Below are 15,946 nucleotides of genomic sequence, written 5' to 3' on the forward strand. Positions count from 1 at the left end.
CACGCGTTGTGGCCCTGATCTGGCAATTTGCTACTTCCAAACGAAACAGCAGAAAGCCGCTCCTTTTAGAGCCAGAAAATGCTGCTCTTGCTGCCACAGCAGTGGGTTTCTCCCATTTCTTCGGCACAGCATGTCTAAATGCTGTGCCGCAGAAACGTTGTGATGCCACCTGCCGTCTGGTTGGGCAGGTAGTATGACACCAGCATTGTGGTGGAGGCAGGGCAGGAGGTGGGCAGTCGCCATACGCCCCCTACACCCCAGTGCCGTGTGTTTCTTGCCGGTATGTATAGCTTGATGGTCTGTACTGCTAAAAATAGATGGATCTTGAATCCATATTCACCCAGGAAAAGATACAGATTTCTCTGTAGTGGGCTAAATCAATCTACTTTCTGGGAATGGGGAAAAACTGGACCTTAACAGTAATCAAATCAGGACTCTGGTTTATTTTATTTTAGAAACGAACAGCTCATTTAATTAAAGTTGTACTAATTTTTTAACTCTGAAATCATACTAGTCAGGCTACAGCCAAACTTCAGACATCTTAGTGAATCTATAGAGAATTTCTAAAGCTTCAGTCTTTATCATTTCAACATGCTAATCCAGGGGTCGGCAACCTACGGCCCACGGGCCGGATCCGGCCCGGTGAGGCCTTGGGACCAGCCCCATCCTGGTCCTGCTGCTGATTGCTGCCCCCGCCACAGCTTCTGCGCCGCTCCAGGCACCATTTTGAGTTCAGCCCCTCAGTTGTCTGAGGGGCAGCAACCCGGCCCCCAGCTCAAAAAGGTTGCCTACCCCTGTGCTAATCTAATCATGATTTAGTTCAAGACCTGTATATAATCAGGTGGTTGCAAGATCTTTGAATTGATTTATTGGAACTTTTTCTCATGAGCTCACAGAAGTAATAAATGACTTAAGACATGACTGTGCTGGTTTGAATGTGATAAAATGAGTAAATGTAATGAAGGGCTTGAGCTACTTCCTCTATCTGAAATGGGTAGAATGCAACCCCTCATTCACATTCCTACCTATAAATAATAGCATTTAAAATTCATAGTTCAGCCACCTGCCTTGTTCAGTCTTGTGAGAAAGGTAGTCACCACTGATGAACCAAGGCCCTTAGATTAAATTTATATAACCTGAAAAAAAGTTATGATCAGCTTTTGATAGGAAGTGAAAAATCACCTTCAAAACATCACTTGGGGGGGAAAAGAATCATGATGATGAAGGTTTGGGCATGAAACACCTTAGCTATCCTTAGGCTGTGGACTAAAGACATGAATTTAAGGGGAATGCCTGGAAAGGAAATGAGTGTCTTCTAAAGAAATGCAGTAAATCATTTAAAAAAAACCAACTACACACTTGTGTAACTTCAGGACAGAGAGTGGTAGTGCCTAACATTAGCAGCATTAAATCCTGCCAACCTGGCAGAGGCAGAAAGAAAACTCATAGAAACCCCCAACTACTCTGTTTAAAGTACATTCCACAGAATGTGTGTCATCTAACATTTCTTGGCTGGTGATTCCTTATGCATAGGGACTTTTACACCAAGTACTTTGGTTTGTGAATTAGAGCCAATATTCAAGGCATCCTAATTACAATTTTCTGCACGCTTGCAATCTGCCAGCTGCCTCTTGATGGCACTAATGTTTCATTTTCCTCTTCAAGAGTAAGAGCATGGCTTCAGATAGTTTACTTGCACTTGGTAACAGTACTACATTTCATGGTTTTCCTCATGTATAATAAAATTATAGCTCCAAGCTATTTTTTTAATTAAAGTGCTGCTTGTGTGCATGGAACAAAAATTTGCAATGTTAACAATAAAATTTGGGTTTAATAACTGACTTGTTGAATCATGTTGTAGCTGCCTGCAATTTATTCCAGTAAACTATTTTATCTGCCTACCACAATCTTTAAGCAGCTGACTTAGAAGACCCATGTCATATATTTTGGACATACTTTCTTCCCAATTTTTCCATTGTTCCATTTACATGCATGTTTTTGATGACTGTTGCTGTCAAAGTTCTTATTGTTATTCTTTCTAGTTTTTATTTGAAAAAGAAAAACCAAGGATGAGAAATACTTGATTCTCCACCTCCCCACCACCACTACCACCAAGAAGCCAAATGAGCCTGCTCAGTATATTCAAAATGCTTGGATTAGGGATAATTAGGAAAGAGTAACAGAAGAGGGAAAGAGTAACAAAATCAGGAAACCTTGAGACCCGAACAGCATAGGGCAATGCCCCCCAAACTATGGCCTCAGCCATGTTGGCCAATAGTTTGGGATTCTGGGAGCTTTAGTCCAAAATCCCTCAAAGAGCACAGCTTGGAGACTGATGTAGGGCATGAACCCAGGGCATTCCTGTTAAAGCACAGATACATGTCAGCACACCTGACTGCAACTCTCATTTCTATTTAAAACAAGTGAAGTGTTTTTGCCAACAAGCTGTCATTTTTTGTGTTGCTACATTCATATATTGTGTGCATATGTACAGTGCGCCCACGCCATACGCGGGCATGCCGTACGCGGCCTTGAGCTTACGCGCTCAAGCCGCGGGGCGCGCGCGGGGCATAAGGGGCAGCGCGTCCCATTCAATTGAATGGGCGCACGCGCCCATTGCGCCCCGCACCGCCGCACATGAGCCCCATTGTTTCCAATGGGGCTCGAGCATAGGCGGAATTCGCCTTACGCGGCAGGATCCAGAACGGATCCCCCGCGTAAGGCGAGGACACACTGTATACCATATTTCTGTTAGTCGAAGTGTTTGTGCAGTTATCAGATAGACTCCTGAAGTTAAAACAACAAGGTTGGAGTCCTGGATAAGGGACTAAGCCAGTGATTCCCATACTTGGTTTTCCAGATGTTTTGGACTTCATGTCCCATGATTCCAAAATGTTGGCCACGTTAGCTGGACTAAGTTGTACTGAAGGCAGAGAGGCCTAGGTCTGTTGCTAATTCTATTAGGACTACAGTATTAAAAGTGTTGTTTGAATTCTCCCAGAAAGAACACCGCCAATGGTTATCTCACATTTTATCTGTGAGATCCAGTGAGAGAGAGGCAGTAAGACATCTTCTGTTGGCCTTTCAATGTCACTACCCACTTGGGGCTACCTATAAATCATTGTCAAAGTCCAAGATAATTTTAGGGAATTGGATGAAGCATTTCCCTTTTTAAAAACAAGCAGAGTATTCAGGACTTGCTGAGAGCTTTTTTCCTAAAAACACATTTTTTTGTAAGTACACCTTGAATCAACTGAAAGAAAATAACAAAGACAATTCTAGCTCAGTTTGGAAATCTTGGCAGCTCTGATCTGGTTGGTATCAGGGGAAGGTTCCCATGATGCCCCAGGAAACTGGCTTTGGTGGGACTTGCTGAAAGGTTTTATGAGTCAAATCACCAGCTGAACTGTGAGGTTAGTGGTGGGTAGTGGTCTTGCCATTAATAGTCCCATAGCATTGGCCACCATGGCTGAGGCTTCTGGGAAAGGGCACAATTTGGAGACCACTGAAACCTATCTGAAAAAGAAGATTGTTTATGGCCAGTCACTGCAGCCATTGGAAGATCACAGAATCATAGAGCTGGAACATACGCCAAAGGGCCATCCAGTCCAACCCCATTCTGCCATGCAGGAAGATGCAGTCAAATCACCCCTGATAGGTGGCTTTCCAACCTCTGTTTAAAACCTCCAGACTCCATCACACTGAGGGAGTGTGTTCCACTGTCAAACATCTCTTACTGTCAGGAAGTTCTTCCTAATGTTTAGGTGGGATCTCTTTTCCTGTAGCTTGGTGGTTTGAGTGTTGGACTGCAACTCTGGAGACAAGGGTTTGACTCCCACCTTGGCCATGAAACCTATTGGGTGACCTTAGGCAAGTCACATGCTCACAGTCTCAGGGGAATGGCAAACCTCCTCTGAACAAATCTTGCCAGGAAAACCCCATGATAGGGTCACCATAAGTCAGAAATGACTCAAAGACACACAACAACAATAACACAGGAGAGAATCATAGAATCATAGACTTGGAAGAGACCGCAAGGGCCATCCAGTCCAACCCCATTCTGTCATGCAGTCAAAGCATCTCCGACAGATGGCCATCCAGCCTCTGTTTAAAGACCTCTAAGGAAGGAGAATCCACTACACTCCGAGGGAGTTTGTTCCACTGTTGGACAGCCCTTACTGTCAGGAAGTTCTTCCTAATGTTGAGCTGGAATCTCTTTTCCTGGAGCTTGCTCTGGGTCCTAGTCTCTAGAACAGCAGAAAACAAGCTTGCTCCCTCCTCAGTATGACATCCCTTCAAGTATTTAAACAGGGCTATCATATCACCTCTTAACCTTCTCTTCTCCAGGCTTAACATCCCCCGCTCCTCATAAGTCTTTCCTCATAGGACATGGTTGTTTAGCAGCATTGGTGGGGATCCAAAGCAATCAGGAATTTTAAGTTTCTCCTCAGCAGCAAAAGGCTTCCGATGCTTGAGGGTGGAAAGTAATATCTTCCAGCCTCATTCATCTTGTCTGTGCACTCTAGTGGGACAGACCAGCAAGCTATTTCCTATAAATAAGAGAACATGCTTAGCATTGGTGAGCAAGAAGGGAGCCAAATGTAACCTGAGTGTTGCGTCTATGGTGACTGAATTTTCTAAATGACATTTCACAGGTCTCCATACCTGCCTGAAATGCTCACCATCTTCATTTTCTTTTATGTAAAATAAAAACAGTAGTTCAATGCATTCTGATGTTTCCTTTTGCTATTTATCCTCTTTTCTTAGTCCCTTTGTACCTTTCTATTATATCCACAAAGCATTCTAACAGGGACATCTCCTTGATTGTTTACATAGCCCTAAGTCAAAAGTTGTTTTACTTAAAGATAATGATAATAAATACGATAAAGTGTTGAGGACTCCTTTCTTTTGAAACCGAACTGGACAAACATAGGACAAAAGCACAGAAATGAATATAGTAGCATCTTGGCCAATTAGAGGAGCAGAACTACTACTCCTGTGATGAACTGCCCATTTGAGTAGTTAGACAGCTACCAGTGATTTTCTCCCCTTTTTTCGAATGGAAAACAAAGGCTGCCTTTATGGACGGGAAAAGGATACAGATGGTATTTGCCATCTGGGGGTTGCTTTTAGTGTACTCCAAGAGTAAGAGTTCAGTGGTCTCTTCCCTGCTTTCAAGTATGGTTTGTTTTACAACTATGAAAAAAAACAGAAAAGAAAAGTATTTCTGCTTCTGGCAATGCCGCCACACATTGCTTCAATGTTCTCATGTTCATGGAATCTTGCATGCAAATAGATGGTGCCTGCTGAACTTCAGGGTGAAATATTAGTTCAGGCCCGACGTGGGGTTTTCTCTTTGTCGAGCGCTCTAGCCGAACTGTGCTTACATGCCTCAGAGTCAGTTGTCGAAAGAAGTTACTGTTTGTACCTGCACTTGTTAAATGAGCAGTACAGGGAGTGATGCTACGTTGACAACCGGAAGCTCCCATTACACTTGGTGCAGAAAGAATGCATAAACTCTTAAAAGGAAGATGGCACACACACAACCCCCTTTTTAAAAAGTGGAAAAGAGAGTCTGATATTTTATTGATTGATTGATTTTGGTTTTTAAGCCCACAGTCTTTCATGTGCACCACCATCCCCTTTTGAATGCAAGATTAATCGTGTAAATGTGTGCGTTTGCCAAAAATGTCAGCACTCCAAAAAAAAAAAAAACATAGAAGTTTTCAATGCATGAGTAGCAACAATCAAGTTGGCAGTGTTGACAGCATTTTCTTACTGTTCTTCCACTAGAAAGATTTTTTTTTTTTTGCTTCAGTGATTCTGCTAAGCAACTGAAAAGCTGCAGCAAATATTTAAATCAGGGGTGGGAATCGTGGAACTCGTCATATTTTGTTGAACTGTGATTCTCAGACAGCTATAGCTAGCCTGCCCAAAAGTGAGGGATGCTTGGAGTTGTCATTCAACAACATAGCATTAGATGCATGGTTTCCACCTGTGTTTTAAGTGAAAGGACAAGGACCACCAAACATTGACCTGCTCCATAAAACTATGCATACATATTTTGATTCCTTTATACACCTGATGCCTGATAGGCCTGGGTGCAAAAGTACACATTCTTTGGCATTCAATGATTCTCTTCCCTGAGTAGATATTTTAAACTTAAGCGGTTATTCAGATGTTATTTTTTTTAGTGCAACGGTGCAAATAATCTCTCTCATGCATTCCAGTTTTGCAGTTCACACTATTTTTTATCAGAACTGCATCTATGTTCATATCTGTGTGTTCTGTTGCTCACACATGTCAACACTGTGAATAAAGATGGAGTCGGTGATGCAGATGTATTTGAAACAAGTTCAAGGAACGCAGAGTTTTATCTCAGTTTATCCTAGGTCTATTCACATCAGTTACTCGGACAGCCAACAATGCAAATCTTTTCAAAAAACTCAGACATCCCCCCCCCAGATCAATTATCCCAGATTAAGTGGGGGTGTTTTGGCAGCTCCAACCATGCAAAAAGAAACTTACTTGAGTGGATTCAAGATGCATGTGAACAACAACTATTCAACCCACATTATATCAGGATTATTTTCACCATCTGAATCACCCCTAAAATAGCAGAAACAGGTTTTAAATTGGGATGGAAGAAGGACATAAGCAGAGAGGCTACTTAAGAGCCAAATTCTGGATTAGAAGTAGCTATGATGCATAGCTATGATATGTCTCCTGAACAGTGGAGAATTGCCGGGGAGGAGACAGGCATCCAGGTATTTTTTCTATAGCTGGATGTACAATGACAGATTTCCACAGTGACTTTCAGGGGTTCTTGGAGATCTCAGAGGATGTTGTCATTGCTGCACATCCAGCTATAGGAAGAGAGCTGGATGCTTTATCTGCCACCCCCTCCATTCCCCACTGGCCATGAAACAGCCATGGGGGAAGCTGCTGCTGAGAAAAGGTCAGTTGGTCATCCTGTGGTCAGTAGGATTCTGACCTACATAACAACCAAAAAAAGTAAACTACAAGTCCTGTTTCTGGCATTGTAACTCACTAGCAGGAGACAAGCCAATGCCTTACCTGCAGTTATTTTGGTTCAAAATCAGTCTTCCTGAGCTCCACCTGTCCTTCGCTGATGGCAGCAGCAGAGGGAGAAGAGGAGTTCTCTAAAACTTCATTATATCTTTAAGTGCTGTAAAGGGGGAAGAGAAAGAGGCAAATGGAGTGACAGACTTCCACATAATATTGCAAGGTAGTTTAGGAAAGGAAAACCTGTAACCCTCTAGGAATTGCTGGGTCTACAGTTCTCAATATCTATGTCTTTGGACTATTTTGGTTAATACTGGGTAGCCATTGGTAGCCACAGCAAAGAGTGATTTCCTGAAGTAGGTTAAGCACCATTAATGTTCAGACTAGAACCCAGAGTATCCCATTCACTGTCCCACTGATGTGGGCAATGGCACTATCAGGGGCCCCAAAATATCCTTGCCCCTGATTTATCTGAATTAATTAACATGTGAACTGAACTGATTGAAACGACAAGCATTGCAGCAGAGGTGATGGGAGGAAATATGAAAATTCAGTCAGACTCTTGTTTCCATTCACTATTACCGTAAGTCATGAACATAGATCTGTGAATGAACCCTTTGAGGCTCTTAGGATCTCTTTTGCACTACTTTAAATTATATTAGAATCATTTTGGTGTAGTGGTTTGAGTGTTGGACTACAATTTTGGGGATCAGGGTTGAAACTCACTAGGTGACCTTGGATGAGTCACACTGTCTCAGTTTCAAAAGAAGGCAAGGGCAAACCTTTTCTGAACCAATCTTGCCAAGAAAAAACAACACAACAACAAATAACAACAACAATGCATAAATGTAGTTATAATGATTACAAAAGTGACTGATTTCTGTGACAGTATTATCTAGGGTTGTGATCTTGGGCAAGTCACACTCTCTCGGCCTCAGAGAAAGGCAACGGTAAACCGCCTGTGAAGAAACTTGCCAAGAAAACCCTGTGAGGTTTGCGTTAGGGTCACCATAAATTGGAAATGACTTGAAGGCACATGACAAGAAGAATAATCTATCATTGCCTTAGGAAAAAAAGAGCTCAACACATCACTTCATTCATTGTCTTGCCCTCTATTCAATTAATTAAGAGTCTCTCTCTGGTTCTAAATCAATATATTCTAGCCAGGAAAGGTAGTTCTTCACTTACAAGCCTCTGAGAGCTGGGCAAATGGCATTCTCCTGTGAACCATGGGGGAACAGTCATTTGATGCTGAGAATTAGAGGGTTTTATTTCTCTCCTTCATTAAAAAAACAAAAACCAAATTCTTTCTAATAAACACACTTTGGAAAGCTCTTCTTTAAAGAAAGTGGACAAAATTCTCATCCATTTACATTGATCAATTCAATATGTACAGCTATTCCCAGTAGGAAGAAACTGATCTACAATGTTGAAGTTTAAAATCAGGAGCCTCTCAGGGGGAAAAAGGCAGCCCTTGTTCGGCACCACAAACATGGCTGAATGTTGTTGTTGTGTGTCATCAAGTCCTTTCCTAAGGTAGCCTTAATGTGGTGTAATGGTTTGCACATTGGACGATATTCTGGAACTAGGGTTCAATTCTCCGCTCAGTCATAGGGTTTTCTGTGGTTAAGAATGTGCAACTTGCCCGAGGTCACCCAGCAGATTTCTGTGACTGAGCGGAGAATTGAACCCTAGTTCCAGAGTATCAAACCATGTGTGCAAACCATTACACCACATTGGCTCTCAATGCAAAGCTTGATATTTTAAGTGTTAAGCACTCAAAGAGGCCCTTTTCCTAGGCAGGTATGTCTTGTTTTCCCCACATTTGAATGGCTGGATCAAGTCATATTTTTTTTTACCTTCAGCAGTTGAGAAAGCCAAGCACATTGTACACAGCCTGCACTGTGTGATTCCACATGCTTGACTCAGAATGGCTGAGAAAGAAATTCACCTTGAATTTCCAAAAATGCTTTGTATCATCACTGCTTGAAATATTACCCCACAGATCACATGCCAAATGTTTCTAAAATAACATGCAAGAATCAGTGTGCAGACCAAGAAAGAAAGAAAGAAAAAAGAAAGGCCTTTTAGCAGGCCCTCCCAACCAATTGGAATAATCCTGAAACCAATTATGCTGCCCCACATATAAGCAAGAATGGCCTGAGAAAACATAGGACCTTATCACACAGCGGTTTTTGCAACTCCAATCCGAAGCCACTCCAGGCCCAACCATGATAATTCATGTTATAACATGATTGATTATCACACGTGATTGCTTTCTATAGGGGGGTCATTCCAAGCCGGATCCAAAGTCAATCCAAAGTGACTCCTGATGTAGGTGAATTGGTAACAAGAGAATTCACAAAAATTCTTTCAAAGCTCACTTCAATTTCAATCTGAATTGGTCTGGTGTAGAAGATCACCCCAATCTCACCCCCCCCCCGGCCCCCTGCATCCTGCTCCTTCATCCTCTTCCTCCTCATCCACCCTGATCCTTAAGGTGAAGCTGTCAAGGGGGGTTTCTTGGTATGTTTCTCCAGAGGGGATTTGCGCTGGGTGCCAATTCAGATTTTTGAATCCATCTGGTGTGGTAATTTATTTTGCACTCGTTCAACTTTGCCTCAGGAATGACCACAATTTCACTCTTCACATGTGATAATTAATCACGTGAATTGCCTTGGATTTGAATTGACTCTGCTTCCCCTTCCCTTAGGAATGGCTTTGGATTGGAGTTCCTATTTCACGTGTGATAAGGGCCATACTGTTGCCTGCAAGCTTGAATGTGGACAGGTGACTGCTACAACAATATTTTGATAAAGGAAATCAAATGGAAGGAGCTGGAAGCATGGTCCACACCTTACATAGAGGGCATTTGTGTTTGTGTGTGTGTGTATAGTGATTACCAATACAGTTCTGGGGTGTGTGCAGCTACATTATGGGTCTCCCTATATATCCTTTCTAGAAGTTGTTGTTATGTGCCTTCAAGTCGTTTCCAACTTATGGCAACCCTAAGGTGAACCTTTCACAGGGTTTCTTAGCAAGTTTCTTCAGAGGCTGAGAGAGTTTGACTTGTCCAAGATCACCTAGTGAGTTTCGATGGCTGAGCCAGGATTCAAACCCTGGTCTCCTAGTCCTAATCCCATGCTCAAACCACTACAATGAAGGATTCCTTGTTAAGGTTAAGAAAGCCATCCTCCCCATGTTAACATTTACAGGTTTTCATGTAGAAAATGGCAGCACTAAAAATCCCTTAAAAGTGGAAGCTAGACAAAATTAGTCTCATTATTCACTCCTGTGTATAACCCAGGATTTAAGCAGAAGGAGGCAACCATCTCAGGCAGCAAATGCAGAGGGGTGGGGAATAGTGATGACACACCGGAGCTGCATATGCCATATCGTGATTTTCATTGCACATCCTAAATTAGTCCTCTGCTCCCACATGCCCACAAGTGTGCCAATAAGGAAGAATAAAGGTAGCTATCAACCTCATGTTACATATTTAAAATGAGTGACATGAGACATTATAGTGTAATGGATTGAGTGTTGGACTATGACGCTGGAGAACAAGGTTTGAATCCTTGCTCAGCTATGGAAATCCAGTTGGTAATCTTGGACAAGTCACTCTCTCTCAGCTTCAGGGGAAGGCAATGGCAAACCTCCTCTGAAGAAACTTGCCAAGAAAACCCCATGATATGTTCGCTTTAGGGTTGGAAACAATTTGACAGCAGTGGCATCACTAGGTCTGATGTCACTCGTTGTAGTAAATCATGGTGTCACCCCACTGACCTTCTCCTCCTCCTCTACCACACCATACAGAATCCTTAGTACTGTAATTTTTTTTGTACTAATGTTACTCATATGTCATAATTCCCATATATCACTGAATGTAATGGTAATAATTGTGTGACATAAACAAGCAGCACAATTAAAATTATACTTTTAAATTACAATATCATATGCACAACCTAAAGCATTTACATATAGTTTCATGTGCTTAAAGTGGAAATTTGGTCAAATGTAATGTGTTTTTTTTAAAGTTTGTTTTTTAAAAGCAATATTTAAAAAAAAGAAACACCAAAGTTCTGGACCATGCCAACCACTACCATGTCAGGATGCACAGGGAAGCCATTGAGATCCACAAACATTTGGATAATTTCAACCGGAAAGAAGAAACCCTTAAAGTGAATAAAATTTAGCTACCAGTCCTGAGGAATAGCAAAATAAGGACTCAGCAAATGCAAATGGGAAACCATTCAGAGTCAGAGGCTTTCCCAGCAGATAATTGATTGCCTATTAGCAGACATTAATCCTCGTTTGCATTAGCCTCCCAGCCTGAGGCCAGCCATCAACACAGAACAATACACATGCAAATCACTCCTGCATTCTCAGGCTCACACAGTATATATACACCCAATTTTTCCAGGCAAAGCATTCTCTGAAGATGCCACAGATGCTGGCGAAACATCAGAAAGAAACTCTGCTAGAACATGGCCACATAGCCCAAAAAACCCACAAAAAACTATGGATGCCGGCCATGAAAGCCTTCGACTTTACAATAAAAAATCATTTTTTTGAAATTTGAAATTTTATTTGATTAAAAAATAATTTCTCCTCCCACTGAGCCTCATCCCACTCACACAAGCTCTTAAAGGGACATAGGTGAATGCCATAGCCCATTTCTGCCCAAAGGCAGAATGCTTGAGGAGCAGTAGTGTCACCTCCACAGGATGTCCCCTGGTGTGGTGTATACCCCCCACATTCCCTAGTGATGCCACTGCTTAAAGGCACACAACAACAACAACTTGAGACATTGTCCTTAGACTGGCATCACTGCCTCACTACCTGATTTGCTTTCACTGAGGTCCTTTCAATGCTTCCAATTTCAGTATGGGTATCTACGGGACCATAAAGACAGGCCAAAATAAAGCTGCTTCAGGTCACTTTGGAGGTATGCTGTTTAAATGATGCATGCATCCTAAGAGGTTAAAAGGTAGAGATTCCTCTCGGGTGTGACACTCCAGTTGTGCAGGGTGACCAGATGTCCCATCCACAAAGGAGGACCAGACACCACAAAATGGGAGAGTCCAGAAAAATTGAGGACATGATAACATAAATGCTAAAAACATTCCTAGAAATATAAATTCATGCTTCTCAGTCAGGCTTAAGATTTTGGATATTTTGGGATTCCTCCTGGACAGAAGGCTGAAATGGAGGACATATCTGAGAAAAGGCGGACATCTGGTCACCTTGAGTTGTGAGATGCCCTCTTTGGGACAAGGATCTATCTATTTCTCATCTGTTATGTTATGTGTGGGATACTGTCCATTTCCCACCCGGAGCCTAGGGCATACGGCACGTTTCAGCACAAATTCGACCCATGGATGTCCAGACATAATGTTCCAGAGTGGGTGGGAAATGCAATAAAATCCACTGTTGCTTCAGTCACAGAATATTAGCCCTGCTCCCAGACCAGTGAACAGCTCAAAAAGGACGGAGTCATGGGTAACTGTGTTCCAATCCAGAGGAAAGAAACTTGATCAGTCTGACTTTTGCTCTTGACAGCATTAGGGGTCTGGTAAACCTATCCCTGCCGTTAACTCACTGCTGGTTTTTCACACTCTCCATCAGTCCTGAGCTCAAAGCAAACTGCTGAGCTTGGAATGCACCAAGGGGTTTTGTTTTATGGATGAGGTACAAGAGAACAAGCCACATTGGGCGGTATTAGGGTCACGCTTCACGCTGAATAAAAATCTCCCAGACGTTTTATAAGGGGTGAAATTGAAAGAATGTTGATCTTAATTAACTCCAATGCATACTGATATGTCCTTAAAGCACATGGGCAGGAGACATCTGTTTGTACAGCCACCCAGGTCCTCAGGTAGATTATGTTGTTGACTGCTACCATATGCTCAGCTGAGGGTGACATTACAAGCCTAACCAGTGGAGAAGCACTCAACCTGAGAAACATAGCAATAGCAATAGCAAATACATTTCTATACTGTATTATCAGTGAACTAGCACTCCCCAGATAACTCCCTAAATAACTTGAGCACAACTATGAACAATAACTCAGTCAGTCAATGGCTTCCCTTGTGACATTTTTAGCATATTTAAAGAGCCTGTCAAGCTGTCATTGTATGTGTGTGTGTATGTGTTTGTTCTCCAATATTGATCTGTGAACTTCCTATTTTTCTTCTGGTCATTTGCTCATGGCACCTCGCATGTTAACAGTGCTATAAACAAATATCACTCAGCCCCAGCTACCCATCTGAAAAATGGGTACAATGATACTGGCTTTATGACCATGAAATTATGAAAATTATGAGGATTATGGAGTACACAGAGAAAAGCCCTTTAAATGCTCTGACGTATAAATGGTAATCATTTTAATTATAGCTTCTAAAAGAGAATATAAAATTGTCCAAATGAAAATTGCTTGATTTCCCCAAGAAGCAAATGATTCAATCAGCTTTAGGAGGAGATGAAATGAAACCCAATTTCCTGAAATGACATTAACACAAATTCCTTGAACTTAGACAATTAATATGGTCTTTTCACTGCTGAATGAATCACCTTTAATGTTCTTCCCCTCAACCTTTAACAACAAGAAGTGGCTCAAGGGACCACACAGATCTCTTGTTTACTTATCAGGCTCCTGGGTTGTTGATAAAAGTTGATGTTTTTCCCCTGCCCATAAATCTAGTGACTCCCCCTCTAAAAAAAATTGTAAGCCCCTCAAAGCACTCAAGGCCCTTTCCAAGTCATAAATATTAATCCTCCTCTATGCCTAACAGGCAATTACTTTCATATCCCTTTATATTCCTCCCATTATTAGATAATGATTTGGCATATATTAAATGTTGAAATATTTTCTAGCTGCAATCACAACTGTGTCTGAATACAATTAATGTCCTGGGCTAAATGTATACATCAAGTAAAGCCCCCACCTTCAGGAAATCCTAGCATTATGCACAGAGGAAGAGGAGGAAAAAGACAAGAGGAACCAAGAAACCTCCTTTCCTGTTCTCGGCTGAAAGGTGGCTTTGAAACTAGGATGAAGACGTGGAGCTATACCAAATCCCTCTGTCTCTAAACATGTATCTGGACTACACGTTCATTATAGTCTGGTGTTACTACAACTGCCAGAGAACCAGCATGGCATAGTAGTTTAAGTGTTGGACTATGACTCTGGACACTACGGTCCGATTCCCATATCGGCCATGAAACTCGGCCAAGTCACACTCTCTCAGCCTTAGGGGAATGCAATGACAAACCTCCTCTGAACAAATCTTGCCAAGAAAACCCCATGAGTTACCATAAATCCAAAATGACTTGAAGGCACACAGCACATACTACAGTTGCTGAAGCATCATCTTACAGAATCCCAGGATTTATCATTTGTGGAGGAATTTTCTGCTAGAGGGCTCCATTGCTGAAGTTCAGGGGAAGTTAAGTAGGGCTTTCTGGCAGAAAATTATTCCTCATACATCACCAAACTACAAATCCAAGGATTCTGAAGGACAGAAGTGGGAAACAGCCAACACTCAAGTCATTGTTGGACTGTCTCTTGGCTTCAGCCCTACCAAACATAGCCAATGGTGAGGAACTGCAAATTTGTTCTCTTCTGCACCAGAGGTCTAATGGGTTTAAGTTACAGAAGGATAGATTTCAGTTGACTAAGAGAAGGAATGTCTTCACAGTAAGAGCAGTTCAGTGATGTAACCAACCAAGGTGGTGAGGTGTCTTCCTCTAGATAAACACAAGGCTGGACTTGTTGGCCTCTGAGGCCCCTTCCAACTCAATTACCTGTATCTAAGAATTCTGGGAGATAATGACATAATTTCATGATTCATACATACCCTTGCTGCAGAATGAAACTATACAGTTTAAACGGTTTCAAACCACCTAGTGCAGATAAGGAAGTTCTGTTTGCTTGGCAAATAACATGTTGAAATGGAACTCAGGAGGGCTGATTGACAGTGGAATACACTGCCTTAGAGAGTGGTGGAGTCTCTTGCTTTGGAGGTTTTTAAACAGAGACTGGATGGCCATCTGTCGGGGGTGCTTTAGTTGTATCTTCCTGCATGGCAGGGGGTCAGACTGGTTGACCCTTGGGGTCCCTTCCAACTCTGTGGATCTATGATCAAATTGCACTTTTCTTTTTAAAGGTTACAGTGTGACATGGGGACAGCCCTGCTATTAGGCAACTGCCTCACACAGAAAATTCTGTAGTGTCACTAAAGGGCAATACATTGCTGTTTGAGTTTTTTCAAAACTATTATTATTACTGTCAAGAACTGAGAGACAAGCTTGTGGGGTTTTCTGCTTCATGTGCCAAAATAACCTAGCTGGCACTGAGTATTATGCACCTTGACTTGGGTGGATTGGAGGTGTTGCTTGTTTCCCATCCAGCAGCCTCAGTGGGAGTAGCATCATGTCCAGAAACACAGTTTTAGGATAGCACTGAAAACTCCCCTCTCCTGTTCCCCCCAACAGGCCCAGAAGGCAGAAAAGGAAAGGAGGCAAGCAGAGATGGCCTTGTGTTGTGTGGGGACTGTGTCGGCAGCTTGAGCCTAGAGCTATGCAGCACAGTGGAACCTCACTTCCAAATAGCCTCAAGAAAGGCTATTTACTCTCTGGGGCTGCATGAAAGCCTCTTTCTCTTCACACCAGCTGCGGGTGAAAAGAAGAAAAAAAGAGCTCTTTAGCTTGGTACTGGTATTCAGTGTGAAACATAATAGTAGAAAAACTGCAATGATTAATGTGTTGAATTTGCATAAGCAGAATGCAAATTAATAATATGCATAATTTTTGTAATACCTGGATATGAGGGACTGGAATATGGCAACCCTGACTCACTGGGAAAACAGTGATGCTAAGAAAAGTTGAGAGAAGTAGAAAAAGAAGGCCACATGCTAGA

The sequence above is a fragment of the Sceloporus undulatus genome, chromosome 1 (genome assembly GCF_019175285.1).
Source record: "Sceloporus undulatus isolate JIND9_A2432 ecotype Alabama chromosome 1, SceUnd_v1.1, whole genome shotgun sequence".
NCBI lineage: Eukaryota > Metazoa > Chordata > Lepidosauria > Squamata > Phrynosomatidae > Sceloporus > Sceloporus undulatus.